The 23,955-nt window shown below is 39.3% G+C and overlaps 1 protein-coding gene across 10 annotated transcripts in view; it reads left to right on the forward strand.

The window, feature by feature from the left end:
- Tenm2 (teneurin transmembrane protein 2) overlaps positions 1 to 23,955 on the forward strand; it is a 1,501,569-nt gene that overhangs the window by 617,708 nt on the left and 859,906 nt on the right. The gene's annotated exons all lie outside the window — the stretch shown is intronic.

Here is a 23,955-nt window from a genome sequence, read left to right on the forward strand (position 1 = left end):
ACTAGTACAAGAAACACAGACAAGAAAATAGAAAATAGAGTTCCTGTGACCTACTGTGTGTTAGCTTGAGTGCTGGGTGTCAGAGGTACATAGTAATAGCACAGTGGGGTACAAAGTAAAAAGAGTTTTCATCTTCCTAGCTTACTTCTTTGCTTCCCTCTATCAACATGACTGCATTTATTTATAACAATCCTTCTATCTGTATTGCTCCAGGCACCAAAATCACAGTCACTAATTAGACAAAGCCATACCCTTCACAGAGATTGACAGGTCGTGGCTTTCATGCTTGTGATATCACAAGGACAGGGCGGATGGGAACATGGCGAGCTACATGGAAAAACGTACTGGGACAATCATGAGACATTGCCGGATGCCCTTTGCTCTGAGCAGAAAAGAAAAGTTCCCTGATGCAAGTCATGAGCACTGGGCTATGCAGTGTGGCCACCGTCCATGCCAGCAGAACCACTGGCTGGTTTTATTCAGGGACAGTTCCATGATACCAGTTCCACTTAGGGTGGGGGGAAAGAATTGTTCAAATCATGGGAGCGGCAATTCTTTCAAAGCCCCAACGAATATTTAAAAAGAAAAGAAGAGATTTACCATCTGAGGCCAGACTTAATAATATATAACAAATTATAGCTCTGTTTAGAATCCCCCTAGGTATCATTCCTAAGGATTCCAAGTGTTTAATTGAAATTTCTTTGGGGACAGTAGTAATCGTTCACTTAAGCATTATATTTATATTTGTGCGTGAAGGAAGGAAGTCAAAGGGCTAATAGACCAAGTGAAGAGACGGGCTGCTTTGCTGCTGCAGGCCATGACGAGCTGGCAATTCCCCAAGGAGTGCTTATCCTGGCGACAGCTTGCTTAAGTTGTCCCCCAGGGACAGTGGGAGGAGGACAGTGATGTGACTGACAGCTGTTTCTTCCCAGACTGAGACAGAACGCATGAACCTATTGCTGCTTTTCTAATCAAACTATTTTCAGTCTGGAGGATTTAAAAAAAATCCTTGAGATGGAAAAAATATCTTCTGGTCTAGATTTATTCTTAGAAAGGCTATTCTTTTCACCCCAGTGGTTAACACAAAGTGTTTTAAGCCCACGAGATCTGTGTCTTTATGATAGTAAAAGCAAAGTTAATTAAGATACATGGTTCTGGGGATATGTTAGCCACAAAAGTTAGTGGTGGCATCAAAATAATTGTCATGATGTTGTAGTACTATTGTTCCCAGCACCCCAAGATTTCCTGCTATCTTTTCAGTTCGTGATGGGAGAGCTGGGAGTAAAGATAGGTTGCTCACATGTTCTGTGCACGTTGAATATTGACCCAATTTCTGTTTTTCTGAATCTTCTGTACATACAGGGAAATTCTCACATTTAACCTTTCCATTTCTCAGCAGGTTTATTGAGGTGTAATTTATGGGCCAGAAAGATGCCCATTTCAGATACTTATAAGAATGGACTGTTAGTAAATGTATGAGGGGCACATCATCACCCCACACCCACTGGAAACACATTCTCTTCTCCCACAAAACGTTATTTAATCTCCTTTTACCCCACACTTCCAGCTCCAAGCAACAACAGGTTTGATTTCAAGTTCACATTATAATGGTTTACATTCATCACCAGACAGGTCTAGTTTTCCTTTCCCAGATGTGAACTCTAGTCCATATTTTTTAATATAGTTGATATTGTGATCCTTATTTTATAAATAAGGAAATTGAGATTCAGAAAGGGCAGGAAATTTATCTAAGGTCCCAAAGCTAATAGCTGTAGAATTTGAACTTTGTTTAATCTAATTCCAAAGCCCCTTTGTACTATACCACACAATCTTTCCCAATGTGAAATTGAAGCAGTTATGGATTGTTCAGAGTGATTTCCTATTATTCTTGAATGTGTATAGAAACACATACATATACAAATACATATAGTCATCTGTATATAAACATGCAAACATATATACGTATATATGTTTTCTTTACTAAAACCCTTTATTGTCATTCCTATATTTGTGCTTATAGCCATGTATATTTCATGCACACTAGTGTATGATGTGCACAGTTAAGCATGTGTTATAGAATTCCTATGTCTTTTCCATCGGAGACAAGGCTTTGTTTACTTATAGTTTTCTGATGTTAGCTTATAAAATACATACTGCCTCTCATGTAAGACTGTGAATCCTCTCTTCTATGTCTAGCCTCTCACACAATTTACCTTCTAATAGGAAAATATTGCTTATATTGAAATAAAATGTATGTATTATGAAACAGTATCATATATTACATTACGTATTTTCGCTATTCAGAGTTGTCCCTTTGTAATTTGTAGTTCAAACAATCAGAAATCTAACAGTTAGAAAAAAAATCATGGATACTACACTACAACAAGTTAGACTAAAGAATATTTTCATAGGCATTCACTTGCCAAGTATATTATGACAATTAGGAGAACAAGGTGGTAACCGCTTTTTGTTCTTGAGACTCTGGCACCAGTCTGGGTTATGTTACACACCAATTCTACTACTGAGCTATGGTCCTGGCCTAAGCCAGAGTTTGAGTCTCTGCTTTTTGATCGAACAGTTTTACACCTTCCAGTGCATCACAGAATCCTCATTATCCGCTGTACGTTGACAATTATTGGATTAGCAATTAATGATAAGATATCAGTGTGTTCTTCAGATGACTTAATTGTATATCTTCTCTGTAAACTGTATCTCCTGACAGTCCATTATTGGTGGATTTATTTTAGCTAAATTGAGAGGATGAAACAAGCAAATCCTTACCTATGAGAACGGTCCACGTGCAGAATAAATATTTACTATGGACTCTAAAATCAGTGGTGTGATTGAGTCTTTTCTGTAGGTGGCACCCGTGGGAGGAGGGCTTCATTTCTTGGTGCTGGTGCCACCTGAAGCCATGATTGCTGCCGTGTGCCCTGTCATAATGGAATAACTAGAAGATGTTCCATTTGTTTTCAACTCTCTGGATTTGAAATAGTAATTATTCCTTCATCTTGGCTTGATATATAGGAACAGCTATGTGGCCTCACATTGATCTGGTAGGAAGAAAGAACGGTGCCCCCCATGCTTTGGCTTCCATTTTATAATAGCACTTCTATGTCAGTGAGAAACAAACAGTAACTTTAGTGGACAATTATGTATTTTTGGCACTCAGGCCAAGTGTATGGGCAAAAGACTAGAGTTACCTCTAGTGAACTGGAAGGTAAGGAAAGCCTTGCATCAGTCAGGTACTTATAGAGAGGAGGAAAATAAAATAATTTTGATTTTTGGTATTTTTGTTTGTGTTTTTAACTTTTATTATTTATTATTATTATTATTAATAATTACTTTTTTTTTTTTACTTTTTGATTTTTTTGAGACGCATTTCTCAGTCTAGCCTTGGATGTTCCAGAACTCACTGTGTAGATCAAGCTGACTTCGAACTCAGCAATCAGCCTGCCTCTGGTTCCCAAGTGCTGGGAAAGGCATGTACCACACTGCACAGCTCTTTCGTTTTTGAGACTAGTTCTCACTGTGAACCCCAGACAGACCTTCAAACCAAGATCCTCCTGGTTTAGCCTACCCAGTGCTGGGAGTCTAGATGTGTGCCATTATTCCCAACAGTTTGGTCAAAATTTTTATCAACATGGTCTTAATTAGCTGCATCCAGTAGTTTCTGGCTCGCATATGGAAGACTGAGATGGGCAGCTTTGAAGTTTGAGGTCAGCCTGGGCTACCTAATATGACTCTGTCTTAGAAAGAAACTGGGGGAAAAAAACTATTTTCTGGCCCACAGTCATTACTTAAGTAAAAGCATCCATTTGATCCAGTAGAAGAGTCCTTGGGGGACTGTAATCAAATCCTTCTCACTCACTGCAAGCCATAGGAGAACCCCAAAGAACTAGGAAAAAAGGGATTGAAATAGGTTACTTCAAACTCTCTTTCTCCACATTCTCTGATTTGAAGTCTTTATTTATTCTCTTTCTTCCTCTTGCTTTTCCTACAAAGCATATTTGAGTAATCACCTTTGAGGCTCCAAAGCAGAGGAGGCAGACCACCAGCACAAAAGCCTAATTTATGTTAGCCACATTTAAAAATGTTACTTTCCCCACCCCAGCAATTGAAAACACCACATTGAATCTAGACAAAGTCCCATGTTCTTCGAAGGCAGAAATCTCTAGCAGCTGAAGAATGGAGCCTTTTTATAAAAGGGCTTCCTATTCCTTACCATTTTGCAACAGATCTCCCTAATCCTTAATAGTTTTCACACTGCCTCACCCAGCTTCTTTGTGTTGACTCTGCAAAATGTGATCTACTGTAAAATCGTGTGACTCCATTATGTTTTTTAGCTCTTTCAGGCAAGCAGGTCTTGAAAATTCATAAGTATCAAACCTCTACTTTGCATTGTTCTGAAAGCAATTTTTTCACAGAATATTCAGCTGTGTGATCCTTCCCCTTTGGGAAACATTGGGTTAAAAAATGGTCTTTCCACAACCGTTATTCCAGTACTCTTCTTCTTATGGCCTTTTAGGTTTTAGGATTTGGGGCTCCTGCTCTGCATTCATTTGTATAGCATGTTTTCTCCTTGTAGACAAAAGATCTATATAGCAATGATACATGTGAGAAGAAAGATTATGGTATGATTATTTTCTTAGAGTTGTACCTAATAATGTCTTTGTGAGGTTGGGTAGTCAAAATTTGACATATGTCGTGGTTGTCATAGTCGGCATTAATGTAAAATAATAAGTTATTTAATATAGGATTCAACTTTATTATTTTTTCAAGTAAGCTGTCTGTCACCAAGTTCTGAAGTGGATTTCTTTAAAGTCTCCCTGTCTCCAGAGAAAAGGGGAAAAAGGCAGTGTGTCCCTGGACAGGATCTATGACTCATTATGTCAATCAAACCCCACTTCAGAAGGGAATAAAGAGATTTGTATCTCAAAGCCCTGCATAACGACTCCTCGGCTTTTCATTTCATATTTATGAGCGGTTTACTTTGAAGTGTTTATCAGCCAATGCGCAGGAGCATGAGGGAGGCTTGCCTGAAACCATTCTCATGGTCTAATCTGTGAAATGCTTGCTGAGCAGGCTGGCTCATCAGCACATGCCATGCAAAAATAAATACATAAATAAACTTTTTGTTATTGGAGGTCTTAGAACCATGTCTTTATATGAACTATAAAAACAGGGATAAGTTAGTGTAACATAGGAAACTTGACTCTGTGATGTGCAAAGTGAACACCAGATAATTTCCTGTTTGAAATAAAACCTGGTACCATGCAGAGATGCAAAAACACATCTACATAGTTTTCTCATGTGGTCCGAGGCTCCGGTCCTTGGGAGTTGCCATATGATTGCACTGAATTGTAGTAAGTATTTTTTTGTTTGTTTGTTTGCTTGTTTGATAAGTCAGTTTTTCTCTTTTGAAATGTAATTCTCAAATGAGTTGAGGAGGTCCCATTCCCAAGATGTTTAAACGATAAAATGAAGACTGTTTGAATATTTGTAGCAATATTATGACCTCATGAGTACCTAAGACAAATAAAGTGTGTAGGAATAGAAAAGGTGAAAAGAATAACACATTAAAATAAAAATTTTACATTTCTCATACTTAGAATTAGGGGGGAAAATCTTCCCATTTTTAATCTTTATGATTTAATTAATTCAGGAAATTCATGCTGTAGTACCCAACTTGACCCTAAACTTACAATGGCTTAAAGGGGCCAAAACTGCTTGGATAGGACTGGTAGAGCAGAGGGAGAGGAGTACATTAGCAATTCATTGTCAGTGGAGCACACAGTTATCTACTGAGACAGAAGGATGCTCAAGTCTACATCACATTAGACCCGTGTCTGCACTCATGCCTTGACTATTGATAATACAAGCAAAATGTGCTTGTTGAAATAGGCCTAGGGCTGGGTGGCCAAGCGCTTGGCTATCATATGAGTAGCCTGATGTTCCACCCCACCCCAATACTGGTGGGGATTGGAAAGGCGGGGGGTACAACAGAGAAATAAGAGGAAAAGGGAAAAAAAGAGGAGGAAGAAAAGGAGTAGAGGGAAAGTGAAAAACAATGACTAAGTCAAGCTTCCTAAAAATGTCTATTAAATGAAGCAAGAAAATAATATGCTCAATATGATTCTACCCCCCCCCATTTTGTTTTGTTTGTTTCCATCATGGCATCACTCCAAAGAGTGGGATTAGGAATACTCGATTTTTCTACTTGTTGTTTACTATATAATAGTTTCTATTTTTCCTTCAGTGTGCTTTGGGGGTTTATTTATATAGTTAAGGTCACATTTGAAGAGCTAGGACTAGAATTTAACATTCAAGTAATTGCCTCAAATGATGAGGCTTGGGTTCAATCCCAAGAACCATAAGAAAAGAAAAACCTGATTCACGTTAATAACCTATAAATTAGTTCCTTGACTGGAGAAGTTGAGGGGAAAAGAGAGTTGGGGCCACAAGCCATTTGTTAAACATTTTCATTTTCTTTGCCCTCTGCTGCAGAGTCCCTAAAGATTTCTTCCTGCCCCACCTCCCCATCTGCTAAGATTTTAATTGGAAGAAGTATCCATGTACCTGGTCTCTGGGTCACTTAGTTTCTCAATGGAAAGAGAACATCATAGAGAGTCCTTAGGCCCAACTAGAAAGTATGACTTTGAAGTAAAAAGGAGAGAAGGAAATGTGAATGGAGAGTTCTCTGCCTCCTCTTTCTATGGTCCTAGCAATGTTCTTTTCTTTCTTTTGAGCCCTGTGTTTTCCTTGTAGTTTAGTTCTGAGGATCATAGGAGATTTTATAAGTGTTTATAATTTGGTCTTTACACACAGCACAGAATCACCAAATATTAAGCTGCAAGTGTTTGCTGGATGAATAACTGAATGAGTGACATCAGCGCTGCTTATTGTTGTTTTCTGAAGATCCTGAGGACTCAGGGGACACAATGACTTCTCTAAGGTTACATGTTTGTCATGTAGCATCTGTTTTCTAAAGGACAAAGAGTTACCTCTGCCTACATTTGCCCCAGCACTCTTGCTGAGGTGGATAGAGTAGAAAAAAAAAAGCTTATCAGGAACATGAAATGACATTGTAATTGTATATTTATATGTTCATTGTGCTTATTAGCCTGTGAGATCCCTACAAGCTGGAATGTAGCTCTCCCAACTCTGTATCCCTAGCTGAATCTTAGCTTATACCTTTGTCTCTTTGTAGAACTGAATTGAACTAATCAGTTTGAAACACGAACAGTGGGTGCCCTTGAGGCTGTGTGCACAGTATAATGGCAGCTATTCTTGGGGGGACTTAAGTACAAAAAAGTACAAAACCTGGCAGATAGGCAGGAAAGCCAACCAAAGCCTTTGTGGGATGTGTTCCTGATAATGCTGATGGATAGGTTTACTGAAAGGACCATTTTTATTTTCTTATCCGAATGGAGATTGAGCACACCATACACAAGAGAAAGTGATTTGGAGGCAATTCTAAGAGAGGAAATTGAAGCAAGAAATAAATGTTTGAAATAATAATCTGCTGTTGATCCCTAACCAACCTGAAATGAGAGCACAAGAATTAATGAGGCTCCTAACCCCTGGTGACACAGGAATATCGGACTTGGCCCAGACACAGAGCAATTTCCGTGGTGGTCTGTACACAAGAGGCGGGGAGGGGGGCAAACAAAACCATCGTCCCCTTTGAAGAGAAAGCAAGCTTTTAATAAGGGGAATATTGGCTCTCAGGTGAAGTCTCCGATTGTGCCAGGCAGCACAAACCTTTTTTGTAAAGTACCTAAAAGCCCTCTGCGAGGAGAATTATCTCAATAAAAAACAATTGTCACCCTGGATTTAATTGCCAGCCATTCCAGATGTGTGTCGGTTTTTCTGGGGAAAGTTGGTGGTATGTGAAAGAACCAAATGACCAGCGTGACCTCCAATTAAAAAAAAAAAAAGAAAAGACACGGAGACATAAGGACGATAAATCCCATGTGTCTTTGCATAGTGGCTTTGGAATAGTATAGGGTTTCCCTCCTTTCCTGCTGCTTGGAGGAAACCTTGAGACCGCATGGGTGCTGCTGGGTGCTTTGAAGAAAAAAATAGCTGATAAATGTTCTCAGTGTCAAATAGTAGGAAGTGATTAAGTGAATGGATTCTGGGAGGTACTTTGAAAATATGAAGAATCTGACTGCCATGACAGAATAGTTGTGGCACTGATTAGAAGAGGAGAAATAGCAGTAGCACAGGACAAGGCTTCCAGGATACTCCACAGTAGAGACCAGACATTGTTCCTGGGCCTGTGAAGAGGCCAAGTAGCCATGACACTCCTCTTTCCAGACATCCAAAATTATGATTTTTGCATTCCAAGATGATTACTATAACAAAATATGAGGTTGTTTTAAGGGTTTCTTTTTTAAATTAAATTTTTATTTTTTTATATTAGTTACAGTTTATTTACTTTGTATCCCAGCTGTAACCCCCTCCTTCATTCCTTCCCAATCCCACCCTCCCTTCCTCATCTCTTTCCTGTCCCTATCTAAGTCCACTGACAGGGGAGGTCCTCCTCCCCTCCCATCTGACCCTAGCTTATCAAATCTCTTCAGGACTGGCTGCAATGTCTTCCTCTGTGGCCTAGCAAGGCTGCTCATCCCTTGGAGTGGGGGAGTTCAAAGAGCCAGACATTGAGTTCATGTTAGAGACAGTCCCTGTTCCCCTTACTAGGGTACCCACTTGGATACTGGGCTGCCATGGGGTTCTAGGTTATATCCATGCATGGTACTTGGTTGGAGATACAATCTCAGAAAAGACCCCTGTGGCCAGATATATTTAGTCCTGTGGAGCTCCTGTCCTCTCCAGGTCATACTAACTCCCCCTTCTTTCATATGACCTGTTCTACGGGTTTCAATTCTCTTCTTTAATCCCTGAAGTTAATGCCTGGTGCTTGCAGCCTTGCATTCTTGCAAAGATTCTCCAGGAGAAACTTGACTGTGATGTATGTCACCTCTGTGGAGTCCTAGGCACTTTTCTCTTTGCCAGATGCTTCCTCTATGAAAACATTTAAATCTTGGAGCCACCTCTGTGGTAAAAAATACTTTCAGAGCTTGCAAGGGGCCCTGGGTTCCAGCTCCTGCCCTGAAAAACGTCATTTAAATAATATTTAATAATGCTACTGCATTGCTATAAAAAAGATGTCATTTATTGTGTCTGCAATACTATTTCTAACCTAAATTTCCTCCACTGCTAAAGATTAAATTAAAAAAATAAAGCTTTTATTTAAGCACCCCAAAGTAACATTAGCAACTTAATTCTGTTCAATTTGTACCCGGTGGGTAAGTTTTACATGTGACAGAAGCTCCATTGAGACTGGTATTTTGCTGTTGTGCCATTCACCTGAGATCTAAAAATGTCAATTTCGCTGTTTGAAGATAATGACCCCATCTCTAAGAGGGGCTTGTTTTATCTGAAGCAAAGCAAAAGTTTCTGTCACAATACTAATTAGTTGCTGTAGACCGAGATTTCGGTTACCCGTGAGAACTTACACATGAGAACAGTGTAAACCCGGTAAGGCTCATGACCACCCTGCATGTTCTTCTCTTCTTCCCGATGTAGAACTCTCTTTGAAGCAAAACGGTCCTGTGTTGCATTACCATTTTTTTATTACACTATTTTTGAGAGGGTAGTGTATGTACATCTTTAGTCACATGTGTTCCATGGCATGTGTGTGGAGGTCAGGGAAAAATGTCTAGGAGTCAGCTTTCTCCTTCTAACAAGTGTGTTAAAGAAATCGAACTCCTGGCTGTCAGGCTTAGAGCCAGTGTTTTTACACACTGAGCCAGACTTCATTTGTCACCTTCATTTTCAAACCCAGAGTATGTCTGCATTTGTGCCCAGTTATCTGGAGCGGGCATCGGTCACCAGTCTAGATACCAACTTAGTCTCTTCACCACCCACCCTTCAGCCTGTAGCACTTCCTTCTGCCTCCACTCAGAATGTGATACCGAGTGACGTCTGCCATCTCCACAGCCCAGCACCTCCACAGATGCAAGCTGCCACCCCAGCCACTCGCTACCCCAGCTTGGGCACAGCCCCTCAGGGGACTCCCGTTAGACACGGAGTTCTCCAACCTAGCTGGTAGGTGAGATGTTCTTTCATCCCAACAGCACCGGATGGAACATGCTGCTATCTCTCTACTTTATGTCCTCCCGCACTGTTTTAGTTATGGCTTCCGCTGCAGGAATAACACTCCACGATCTAAAATGACTTGAGGAGAAAGGGTTTATTTCATCCCATAGCTTGTAGTCCGTTATCCCAAATGCATCAACAATGAGTAATAGAGCATAATGATCAGTTTCGGGATCTCATCTTGATGTGTCAATAAAACAGAAAGCAGCAGGTCACTCCTCCTGTATTCATGTGTATGTGTCATTTGTGAACACATACATGGAGCTAAAGACTGTCATCTGGGGTTCCTCCCCATTACTCTCCTTATTTTTTGAAACAGTTGTTTCTCGTTGAACTCTGAAGTTCATTGAGACATGCTGGTAAGAAAACTGCAGGGCTTATAAGTGTGAACAACTATGCCTGGCTTTTTACGTGGGTGCTGGGATTCTGAAATCAGGTGTTCATGCTTATAATGCTGGCACTTTTTGTGATGCCTGAGTCACTTCCTGTCCAGTCCCTCCTCTTCGGTATTCTTTGGTTACTTACTCTATAATCTTCCACGCACTGATGGCTTTCCTTCTACTGTCCATGCTGCTGTTTGTACAAGTATTTGTGCTTCGTTCTCCTTGCTTTGAACGCTTAACTAAGAAGGGCCCAAAAGACATCTGCGCATGTTGGAATGCAGAGCAGCTCAGCTGTTTGTGAGCCTTTCTGTCTGCGCTTATTTCATTCTGGCAATGTTGTCCATCCCTATAGCATTAAACAGCATCTATCTGTCAGTGACTCCCAAGTCTACATCCTTCATATCAGCACTCTCTCCAGTATATTTAGCTCTGTGATCAGCATCTCCACTTAGATGTCAAATACACAACTCAAACTCAGCAGGAAGTCTTTGAATATTGATCTTTTGTGCATGTACATATGCAGATACACACACGTACACATATGTGTTCACATACACAGAGCACACATGCCTGTCCTTATGTAGCTTTCCTCTTGTCATTGACAGAAACTCCCTTATCATTCCATTCTTTGGTCTAAAAGTACCCAGATCATAGTCTGCTATTGCACATAACTAGAACGCTTCCTTCTTAGTGAGCTATAATTATCCTCTGCAAATTCATTCTTTGTCATCTCCATGACTTTATTCCTATCCACTCTTCCCTAATACTCAAAAGCAATAGTCAGAGCAGTTCTTGTCGGGTTTATATGAGACAGTGTCATCCCTAAGAGCCAATGGCTTTCCCTTCCACTCTAACTAAAATACCTAAGTTTGGACAGAAAGATAACTCAGTAGGGGAAACAAAATCCACAGAAGAGTACTTCTCCAGAATACATGTAAAGCTGGATGCTGTAATGCAAGACTTTAATCCAAGTGCTCCTACGATGAGATGAGAAGTGGAGACCAGAGAAGCCCTGGATGCCTGCCAGCCAGCTAGTCTAAAGACAGCAATGAACAATAAGCAACTAAAGCAAATAAGTAGGAAGTCAAAGACCCATTCGTATGCCTATCCCTTGAGATTGGCAAAACAATTTGACATGTCATGCCCACACAAATTGTGTATGTGCAAACACATTATAAACACATAAACACATTTTAAAACAAGGTTGTAGTCACAGAATAGTAAAGCCCAAAGCCTTACTGTGCCCAGCTCTCTAACTCAGATTCCTTTTTGCAAGGTCATTTGAAAAGCCGCAAAGCTATCCATGCTGTCTTTACAATACACCAGGTATTCTCCTGGACTCTCTGGTACTAATGGACTGCCTTGTTCCGTGTCATGAGGTCTTTGCTAGAGGCTGGGAATATGGCTCATTGGTAGAGCACTTTCAAGCCTCGTCTAGTCGTGGGAATTTCCTTAAATGTTGCTTCTTCCTTGAGCAAAGCTCATGACATACCATTAACAACTGTGCCTTTAATTCACATGGAGCCTTTTTTTTTCTCATCAGCTTCCCCAGTCACATTCTTCTTCTTTTACTCCAGATAGTTGTGAAAGATTGACATGCATTTCCAGTGCATTTTACCATTCTATCATACATATTTTGCATATTTTGATAAGTAACATGTAGGTCCTCTTTTATTTCCTCAGTTGTGTTTTCATGGCTCACCACTTACAATCTGAGATGTGTTTGTTTTAAGAAAGACCAAGAATCTATGTTAATTTTTTTGATGTTTTATAACAAATGGTTGTCCTTGTGAAAGATCTGTCCTTTTGTCCACCATTTTTTTTTTCAGGACTCTTTTCTTTCTAATAGACTGCTGTGATGAGCAATATAAAAAAAGAAACGATTTAACACATTTGATGGTACCAACATCTGAGCAGACAACATCAGACCTTTTACTAAGAAGGTATCTTTGACCCCTAAGCCCATGCCAATTCCTCCTGAAGTGATTGTCTCAGAAATAGGAGAGGGCAGTCATAACATATTGATAGAAATGGATGTAAGGACCTTTGCTGAATGGCACTCACTGGCCACGTTGGGAATGAGGGAGTTTTGAGGAGAATTAGGCTCTAGGATCGTTGGAAGCCATTAGCTGCAGTGTCACTCAGACTGCGGGTGGCGCTGTGCTGATGGTATGGCCTTTCCGCTGTGATGGTATGGACTTACTATTTTTTTTTCTTTTTTACCCTATTTAGATAGCTTCTGCTTTCTATTCCTGAATTCATTTTTTTGACTGGAGTTTAGTGTCACTCAACAGCTCTCTGGAAGTCAACAGCTGCCAGATGCTAACTGTAATTAAGGCTTTACATGTATTCGTAACCTACGGCATGTGTTTGGAACACAGGAAGCAAGGTGGAAAAGGAAGCAAAGGAAATCTCTGAACTCAGTTTCAATTATTCTCTAGTTTAATGGAGGCTAGCAGTCAGTAGGAAACTATGGTCTTGCCATTTCCTATAAACAGCATACTGCTGTATGCTCTACATGGTTCGAGACAACTACCCAAACTCTTGGAGTGCTGGGTGATGCAGTGCCTGATTTAAAGGAATTGTTTTACAAACAAGAGCACATAACATTAGCATTTCCTCCCAAATATTTGCCATCACAACACGGAGTCTGATTAGCTGCTGAGGTAAAATACTAAAATACCTGCCATATATTCACCTGGCGGTAGACCGCGATCATCCATTTCACAAGACGTCAGATTGTAGATGAGGTAATTAACTCTTGAGATCTAGAATAATCCTTCACTGATGAGAAAGTCAAAATGTTTTCAAAACATCAAGTGCATAATGGAAACAGGGACCTGGATAAATGCTGAGAATGCAAATGTCATTTGCCTTTGTTAAAATTTCATGTAATGTTGGTAGCTTCTCTCTTGACATATCAAATATTCTTTGTATTATACTGAGAAAAGAGGCTATTATAAAACATGACAAAATAAACATTGAATACATTGAAATGCATGCAGCTTAATTAGAGCTAGGTATGGTTTAGATTATGACAGAATAAATTTGACAATGGAATTCCATTTTATTGACCATCATTTTACAGTTTCACACTTACTGAATGAAATAGCAATAATATTAACAATAATAGTCTAAGACACATTGGCTTTGTTATTCAGGGATGCTCTTAATTTACATATGTGTATATAGCACAAAATGACTGCACACTGCAGGTACAGCTATTCTTTCATTTTATAAGTATGAAGGTTGAAATACAATAATAAATAGTTTGGCAACAAATAAGCTCTACAATAAAAGGCAACTAAATAAAAACACCAAATAGATAAAAAGCTGAATTAAAAATCTTGACAAGTCCCCCTTCCCCCAGACACACACACAAAAATTAACAACCATGGCAAGAAGCCATCAAAGGGAACTCAGAAATTGTGATAAGGATGCTGAAGTACAGCTCTCCACAATAGATGGCTACTGATGGGAGTAGAGGTGTGGAAGGACTGGGTTTTCTGTAAGGGGCTGGCGGCTGGGCATTTGACCATGCTCCAGGGACTGTATGTACAACACAAATTGGGCTTGTTTTTTGTTTTGTTTTGATCTCTGTGTGTGTGTATATGGTGGGGGAGAGGCCAAAAGGGCAGAGTCAGACAGTGGACCTGAACGGACTGGAAAGTAAGGGTAATCAGAATGCATCAATCATTCTGATTAAATAATTATTTTATTAAATAATCAATAAAATACTAGGTTAAAAAATACTTGCACGCTGTACCCACTACAGAGGCTGACGCCTCCCAAATAGCTCCTCAGATAATTTAAAATGACTCCCGTCGTGGGTACCACCTGACACTGCCTGCCCACCCCCCTTAAGTAACAAATGTAAGATTATTAGATATCTTGGTTTGATACCATGTTTAAGCCTCCAGCAATGCCTTCGTGAACATTAAATACTGACATGTGATGCTAACCAGACAGACAGGCACACTGAGCAGTGGGACTGGAAAGGTGGCCTAGCAGATGAGAGAGCTCACTGCTCCTCTTCTCAATACCCATGCAAGGGGGCTCACACACGGCTTGCAACTCCAGCTCCGGGAGATCTAACGCCCTCTTCTGGTCCCTGTACACAGATGGCATTTATGTACACAGACGCACAGACACAAAAAAATAGCTGTAAAATAAAAATAAATGAAAGTCTGAGTAATGAATTGCAAGCCAACAGTGGGATTCCACTGAGACCAAGGAATGCTGTTGGAATGACAATAGAAAGACTAGAGTTAGAAGAGTATATGAAATAGAGATGCCTATACTCACACAGTAAATGGAAAAGAGGTAGGTGCAAACAAGGCCACGTGGCTTGGGCGTGAACAAATTCAAATCATGTTTCTGTTCACAAGAGTTTGGAAATTAAAATAAGCCAATGTGAGCTAAGATTCAAAATAATATTAAAAGAAATTATAATTATTTAACATTAAAAGTGAGAGAAGCAATAAATGATTGATTTTGACCTTTGAAGTCATAAAATAATACAATGTATGAGATACACACTATTACCTGTTATAATGAAATGAAACTGACCAATATTGCAAAGTACGATGGATTTTATAAATGAAGTTAAAACCATTAAAATTAACAAAAAGCTATTTAGTCTACCTAGAAAATATGGATGCATGAACACAAAGGGAGAATTAGTCAACTAAAAAAATAAGAATTTAGTAATCTATAGTACACACACACACAAAAAAAAAAAGGTTATTATAGCAGCCAATGAGAGAGGGACAGCATGAAAGCCAATTAGTACAGAAAATGGAGAATAAAGTGCGAAATATTTAAGAAAGACAGTGGCTGAGAAATGTTGCAGCTAAGAAATTGCATGTTCAGAAAGATCGGAGTCACAGCATTTGAAGGGTAAGATAACTGTAAGCGGAATAAAATGCTACACATAGTCCCTGGAGCGCTACTCCCACGTGTGTAAGTAGATAGCCAGAGAGCCAAGAGAAAAATAGCAGAGAAACTTTAGAAAATGTATTAACCCACAAGAAACTAGGAAAAGACTTACAAACTGTAGGGAAAGGGAAAATATAATAAATAATAAACCTAACTCCAGCCACGTCACTGATTACATTACATGTAAGTGAATTACCATATCACCTAAAAGATAAAGACTGTGACATTCTTAAGCCTCAAGTCCTAGTTATGGGCCAGCTGCAAAAGCACAGGAAATCTGGATATAAACAAATGGAAAGATGTCTGTTATAGCTTTATCGTTTATAGCAAAAGTAAGAGGCTCAGTGTAACACAAGACTACAGACAAAATGAAAAACGGACATTTCAAATTGAGGAAAGGATCAGTTGGTCCCAGAGACATAAAATTCTGAATGTCGATAGCGAAAGTGAGAGGCGAGAAGGATGGGAAAGGGCAAGTATAATAATAATAATAATAATAATACCAATAATAATTAATAATAGTTAAAAGTGAAGTCCACAATTCCAGGTTTTTCTCTACTCAGTCACTGGCAGAACAGGACAAAAGAGAGAGGGGGAGTTAGGGGTTTGCATCCTCATGTAAGGGATAACAGCAATTATGTGTCAGATAGAGGAACACATTTTCCACTTTGAAAAGATGAACAAACAAATATGCAAAGAAAGTAGAGATAGATTACCTGATTACTGAATTAATTAATTAATCCGGGAAGTTGAGAAATAGGAAATAACTAATAAAGGCTGGATCCAAGTTGTCAATAAAGGTGAAACATGAAATTCATTAAAGGAAAACATCATCAAAGCACGACAGCTTAGATGAAATAATAAAACATGATGGATATTATAAAACTTAAGTTACCTCAGATGTCCTTTGATCATTGGCCATAATACACTGATGCAATTTCCTGTCAATGAGAAATCTGGAGTAATGAGGAATGGGTAAGCTCCTATGAAAGAGCCATAGATGGACGAAAGTATATCTTAATAAACTCTGGGAAGAAAGGCATTGGAACATTCCCAGATGTGTGCTTCTGTGATAATAAACAAACATATGGCAAGTTAGTAGCAATGAGAGAAAAATGTATAAACTGAGGTCAGCATGGTAACACAAGCTTTCAATTCCCATGCTGGGCGTGTAGAGACATGCAGGTATCTGTGAGCTCAAGGCCAGCCAGGACTGCAGAATGACAGTCTACCACCATACACACATACATACATATATAGATATAGATATGATATAGAAATCGCTATTATGAAAACTGAAGCCCTGCTGGACATAAATATGTACTCAGGGGATTTTAGATACATAAAACAAATTAAGTGAACGGATTCAATGGGATAACTTCTACATATAAGGGCACAGGTTCGTAACCTAAGAAACACAGAGAAAAACAGATCTCATGAGCAAAGAATTTTGCTTACTTGTAAGGGAAAAAGAAACTAGCCATAGATAAAATCCGGAGAAAAGAAGGAAGAAACAAACAAACGAAAAAAGTAATAAACACGGTAGGGCAGTAAGACAAACCCCATGAAGGTAGATACTGCTGTTATGTATGTTGTATAAAGAAGGGAACGGAGATTCAACTGAGTCAATAATTCTGAGACTAGACTTAAATATTTTCAAAACAAATTCTGACCACCCCCCCCCCCCTTCTTGATTCCAGGCTCTGTTTACTGACCATTTTTACAGAGCCAACGCCCTGATTCATTTCAAAACCACGTGCTAAGGTATTTAGGACCATGCCTGCAGTCCTCGTTAGCCCCCACTACATGGAACTCACTTCTTAGCGGTTGTCACAGAACACGCAGACCATCGCAGCTAACTCACGCTCTTGTCTTTCTTCCGTCTCCCCTGACTTCTCTGATGGAACAGGCAGCATCTTAACGTTTAGCTGAATGCCTGCATTTGCCATGGCGTCACACAGGCATGCAGGATAAGTATTAATACAGCGTTTAAGTGTAGCAGTGGAGTTCCGAGCTGGAAGTTCTCAGGAGCAGAAGTCCTAGCTGGTCCTGGGCATTTAATTTCTAATTATGAAATGCCACTCGTTCAACAAGACCTTTGTCTGTAAATGTTTTAGGGGTTTCCAAATTGGCCTTTGCTCGGGTTGGAACAGGAAAATGCCACCACCTTAAAGCAGAATCCTGCTTTCACATTTCTCTTTCAGAGTTCTTCTCAGTAGGAAACCCCAGGTGATAAAGCATCCGGCCTTTTTTAGCCATTCTGGTCTGTCTTTGATTTGGACTGTTAGAATGAGCCCAGTTACAAATTATAAAAGCTGTGGACACATAGATGTTCATATAGCTGAAGACAATGAGTTCAAAACTTTAGAAGCAGCAAAGCATTACCCTTTCAGGCATTACAAGTGAAACAAAATAGTGATTTTTTTTTGCAATGTATTTTTTTGACATATAAATATTTGGCTTAAATTTTTCTGACAAGGAATGCAAAAACACCTACTCTCTGCTTTAAGCCATGGGATTTTGGTGAACAGTTTTGTCAACACTTGGGAAAATATCTGAATGTGTGAACTTTAGAAGGGCATTAAGAGAGAGTTTAAGAGACGAATTTTAGTATATGTAAGCATACAACATTAGAATTCATAAGCAGTTTCTTTAGGGTCTTTCAAAACCATGATCACTGCATGCACAATGCATGGCTGTTTAGATTTGTATGAGTGCAATGTTTCATATAATGTAGGTAATTGATTTATACTGATTATTTTCTATAACTCGTACATATCTACAATCACTCATATTTAAACATATTTATTTTAAACAAAGTAAAAAATTTGGCAATTTATTTTGATTAATCAAAAGGAAGTAAAATTATATTTTATCACCTATAATTGCTATATTTTTCTTACTGTCTGGCAAGAAATGAGATAGCAGGATAAATTACTTCCATTACTATGATTAAAAAGAATTGCAACGTTATGGTTTTGATCTTTTTCTTAAATATTTTCTAGAAAAATTTAGAGTCTATGCTTATTTCTGAATTTAAAATGTGCGCTGTAACATTTGCTCAAAAGAAGTGACCCATGTTTATTTACACAAGATTCTCTTTGTTTTAAGATAAACAATCACAGAAAATTCTACTTAAAATGGAATTAACGCCTAAAAGAACCAGTTGTCCATATTAAGTAGTAAACATTGTTTACTTCAAGCTAAATAAATAATACTGTGCGTACTGCTACCCCCCAGCATGTGAGAAGTGGAGGCAGGAGAATCTTCAGTGGGTGCTCAAGCGAGACTACGTGAGACCCTGTCGACATATTCACCCATTCAATCAAAAAAAAAAAAGAAAAGAAAGAAATTGATGATGATAAGGAGAGTATTTCAGCTTATGTTCTTATTTAATATTTTAACCCTGCAACACACTTTTTTAAAAAACGCTTAAGTTTGGTGCGTATGACTTAGTATGACGTGATGGTACAATCGCATCACTTTTTATCCCTCACCTTAGAAAGGCTTCATTTTAGTAAATATATATATATATATTATGAGAATATTAATTTTTCTAGGGGCTTCATATTAACCTTTCATATGAACAGTTGCCATTCATCACTCGTTCGTTTCCTGGTTCTTCGCCTCAATAGTGAAGCTTACACTTTCGACTCTACTGGTTTATTAGCATGTCATGTTATGAACTTGATCGCGTTTAAGTGGATCTCCTCAGGTCCTAAGCCAGTGGCAAAAGTTTGGGCGTCAAATGGAGGTGAATGTCTCAGCTTCCTTCTTTTGTCTATAAGGCAGAAGTTGAGGGTAGGGTAAGAGAAGGTTTTTCATCACTGTAGTATAAAAACTGGGTCTTCAGACTCCACCCTGGACCTCTGTAGATACCAAGCTGGTTAGGGAAGAAAGGGAAGCCTGCTGTGATTTCCCTACGAAGCTTCTCCCGACTATAATGTGGCTTAACACATAAAAAGCATACACATACACAGGCGCGCTCGCACGCAAGCGCGGACTTGCAGTGAACACGAAAGTCATGGAGAGAATGGAGGGTTCCCTCTTGGTTCCACTGACACCACCATGTGGGGGGAGGACAGGCTAGCTGCTCTGACTCACACTTGTTTTTGAGGGCACACTGCTGTGTATGTGGAGGTGGAGAGGTGCAACCCTTCTTATGACAGCATAGACTTGCTGCTTTCTACTGTCTGCTTCTGTTGGTGTTTGCAACTTGCACATCTCTGTAGAGCCAGGTCTGTGGTGCACGAGGAGGAATGAAGTACCAGGGAACTCAGCTGCTCTGGGGTGCCTCGTATCCAAACAAATTAATAGGTCTGCGCTCTTCTTCCTCCCTGCAAGTCTTATGTGTTACATTCATTTGTTTCTCTTTGTGGAAAAGGCTCAAGAAAAACTATTGAACAGAGGAAAGATCTGCATGGACACTGGCTTTTAAAGGTTTTGGTCTATAACTGGTTGGATGTATTGTTTCTGGGCCTGGAGAAAGACAGAACATCATTGCAGAAGTGAGTGTTGAAGACAAAGTTGCTGACCTCACGGAGACAAGACACGGAGAGGGAAGGGATGGAAAGACTGGGATGGACAGAAAAGGTGTGAGGAAATGCTGCATTCTTCGGAGTCATTCTGTCCACTTCTTCCAGCCAGGCACCACATCCCAATAGATCATTCAAAAGGAACTCATTATTTGGCGTATTCATTAATAAACTAAGCATCATTAGAATCCAATCACTTTTCAGTAGTGCCACCAACCAGAAACCAACCTTTTAACACATAAGCCTTCCATTCAGTCTTCAAACCACATGGCATTATGTGTAATGTTGAGGAACCGCACCTGTCCATAGTGGAATATTTCATCTAGGCAGAGAGCCAGAAAGTTCTGAATTCACTTTTGAAAGTTCCCATGCACACTTCAGCCAGACCATTTCTGTTTGCTTTTGTTAATTTGGATTCACTTTGGTTCTGTGGCCTTCTCTCGAAGTCCAGAGTTTTCTTATACTTATGTTTCTTGATTTATGAAAATCTTTACTTTTCCAGGCTTCATGACTTAATTTTTTATTGGCATCGTCTACTTCTCTGGCACCATCACACGCAACTGATCATGTGTGTATCGATGGACATGAGAAGACATACAATAAATGAACGTGGGTGCATGGAAACAAATTTTATATGTGGTCATTAAGGACTGTTTAGTGTGTTCTATTTGTTTAGCTAGCTTGATTCTGGGTCTTCGACTCTAGCTTTTATAGTTGACATCCTTACAGCCTTCTATACTGCATCCCCTCCATTACTTCAGTTCACTTTTATCTGCTTGCCCCTCATAGTAGAAAAATCTGTTGAAATGCTGACATTTTCAGTGCTATTTGTATACTCTGGTATTACCATGGCATGGTAATTCTGACTTAGCTACACATGTGTTTTTCCTTGTTAAAGGTTATTTTGAAGTGTGAGAAGTTGGTGAAAACTTAGAAAATATAGCTATGGCCGTAATGCACGGACACATCTTTTCTCCAGCTTGCATCCTTGAATATAATGAGGGGGTCCAAGGACAGCTGTCAGTACCTATTGCTAAATTTCTTTCTCAAAGTGCTGTGACAAGGATCTGGGTTATAAACTGAGATTATATTCACAAAAATGGTAACAAAAGACTGAAACATCCCATCAAGAAATTATTTGAAAGACTTGTGTTCCCTTCACTTGACAACCTAATAGGTTTCTGACAATTTTTCTCTCTGTTTTAAATTTTACCAAAATTGTCAGAAATATGTGTGTGTGTATATATAGTCAAGCAGAACCTATAAAATATATATATATTATATATATATATATATATATCTGTAAAAACGCTCAACCTAGTCTTCTAGGATATGGGCCACGTTGGTCAATTTAATAGTAGAGCTATGAAATATATATGTGAGATGAAGTAAGCCCACAGATCCTGTGTATCTGGCTTCCTCAGTAACATCAGAAAAGCTGGAGGCAGATGTAAGGAAAGCATGTGTTCTCTGAATATGGAGGTAATGTGCCTCCACTTTCTATATACACGGTTGTAAAGAGGATATGAGGGGTCGCCTGGTTCCTACCAGCCATCTTAGCTTAGAGAGTCACACAATGACTGGTCCCTCTCTTCCGTTCAAAGCTGCCGAGGAGCTTAATGAAGACATAAGTACACCCAATGAATTAAAGTACTCTCAGCCTTCCATCGTTGAGCAAAGCGCTACCAAGCAGACAGCTGATATTATTTTAACATTACCCCCACAGCCCTTTCAGTTCTGGAGAGAAACACATAATATGGCGTTGCAAGTTATAAGACAAATGACTTAAACCATGGTTGACTAACATCAACTCATATAGAACAATGTACAGAAAATGTGAGTGTGCTCAGAGCAGGCCAAAAATCGTGATGATTTCTCAGTAGTGAGAATTCCATGCAATATCTTTCAGTGCATTCTCTCCACACAAGATGAACACTTGGCAAAAATTGTACCCTGGGTACAATTACACCTAAGGTGACCTTTCATGGTTCTCTGTCCTTCCTCTGTAGGGCATTTATCAGGGCATAGATTACATTTTATGTGATTCTTTGATTAATCCCTCTTTCCCAGTTAGACTGTAATGTCAAAGAACTCTATTTTTATAATGTTCAGTGTTATGTCCCCAATATTTATCATAGCATAAAGAACAATAGTACTTTTTAAATGATTTAACAAATTACAGACCAGGTTCATTTTGTTGATGTTGTTGTTTTGGGCTCACCAGCTTCATGTGATAAACCATCAATCCTGAGGGAGCCTTGGCCCAGAAATTACCTCTGGGAATTAAAATAAAGCTCCTATTAGTGTATTAATGGTAAACAGAGAGATAACAACTAGGAGTTATGTGGAAATTGCCATTTGGAGAGGAAAGTTCTTTTTCAAATAGAAGTTTAGAGTGTTACTTTGTTGGCATTTTAATTTTGAAATTTAATGTACTTATATAATTCCTCCCTTCCATCTTCCTCCTTCAAATCCTTCTATAAACCTCCCTTTTCTCTCTTTCCAGTTCATGTCCTTTTACTTGTTAATTGTTTTTATAATGTGAACACATATAAATTCCTAAATATAACCCACTCTGTGTAATGTTACTTGCATGTATGATTTCAGACCTTACCTTTTGGCACTGGACAGCCAACTGGCAGGCCCTTCCCTAGGGGAGACTATTTCTCCAGAGGTAATTTCTTGAAAAAATCATTTTCTTTTTAGGAGACAATCTTCAGCTCTCCTAATTGAATTGAATGCCTTTTTCTTTTGAATTGAATACAGCACGTCCAGTTGTCTGCACTGGTGCTCATTTGAGGCACAGAAGCTTCAAGCTTGAAGCTGAAACCTTAAAAACAGACTTTTTCCATGTTACCATTTGTGGCTACTTTAAATCTTACAAAAGTTATACATGACACGTGAAGGCCCCAAGTTTGGTGTAGGATAACAAAGGGTAATTTGAGCTTGTTTTCAGATGTGTTTTATACACAAATAAGGGGTGTCATGATTTTTCTACTGTTTCTTGGTCTACACTTATTTAGCCTTCGTATCCCACCACTTGGACCAGTGGGTATAGGAGTTGCTCTGAATGCAAGCATCATTTCATTGGAGACTTGCTTCTTTTCCCTCAAAGTTCTTTGAATCGTAGCCTAAATAAGAGAGTGAGGGAAAATTACTTGCCAGGTTGCCTCAATACATACTCTATTTAAAGAGGGAAACACTGCTGAGATAACGGCACGTGGAATTAAAAAGAGGTGTGTTTGAGTTTAGGTTGTCTTCATTTATCCAGGGACCGTGAAGGAGTGTTCTTCACTGACTCTGAAGACAAGATGGCAGAATGCCAACGTTAAACAACTATTTCCAGTTATTGCAACAGAGAGAAGGGTCTTGCAACCCATAAAATGGATGCATATGAAGTCAGTACCTTCGCTTTCATGAGACTTAATGAGACTCAAACTTGCTTCTTAGCATCCAGTGATGAGGGAATGATTATCGCTATGGGGTGAGGGGCTAGGATGAAAACTAGAATGGAAAACATTGGGCAGAGTGTTTTCACAGCAGCTGACAAACTGTCCTCAGAGAAAATAGCAACTCTCCACCCTGTAAGGACTTCCATCCCTCCTCATGGATCGTGGATGACCACCCTACGTGGCAGCAATTTGTGCATGCTTAACTCTCCAGAGAACAATGCTCACTACGCAGGGACTCTTACTGTGTTATTCGGTTTCATTTCCTTCACACAGTCCAATATACCTGTTGATAGAGCACACTGCAGTGAAGAAAGAAAAGTAAAAAATCCAGAATAAGAGTGCACGTGTCTGTTACAAATTGGAAGCATGATTAAATAAAACAGAATGAGCTAATGGAGGGAGGAAGCTATGCTATATAAATGCAAGTTTATTGGGAACAGTTAGGGAGGCTGAGGGAAAAGGGGAGCACACGCCGCGGGG

Source organism: Meriones unguiculatus, chromosome 11 (genome assembly GCF_030254825.1).
Source record: "Meriones unguiculatus strain TT.TT164.6M chromosome 11, Bangor_MerUng_6.1, whole genome shotgun sequence".
NCBI lineage: Eukaryota > Metazoa > Chordata > Mammalia > Rodentia > Muridae > Meriones > Meriones unguiculatus.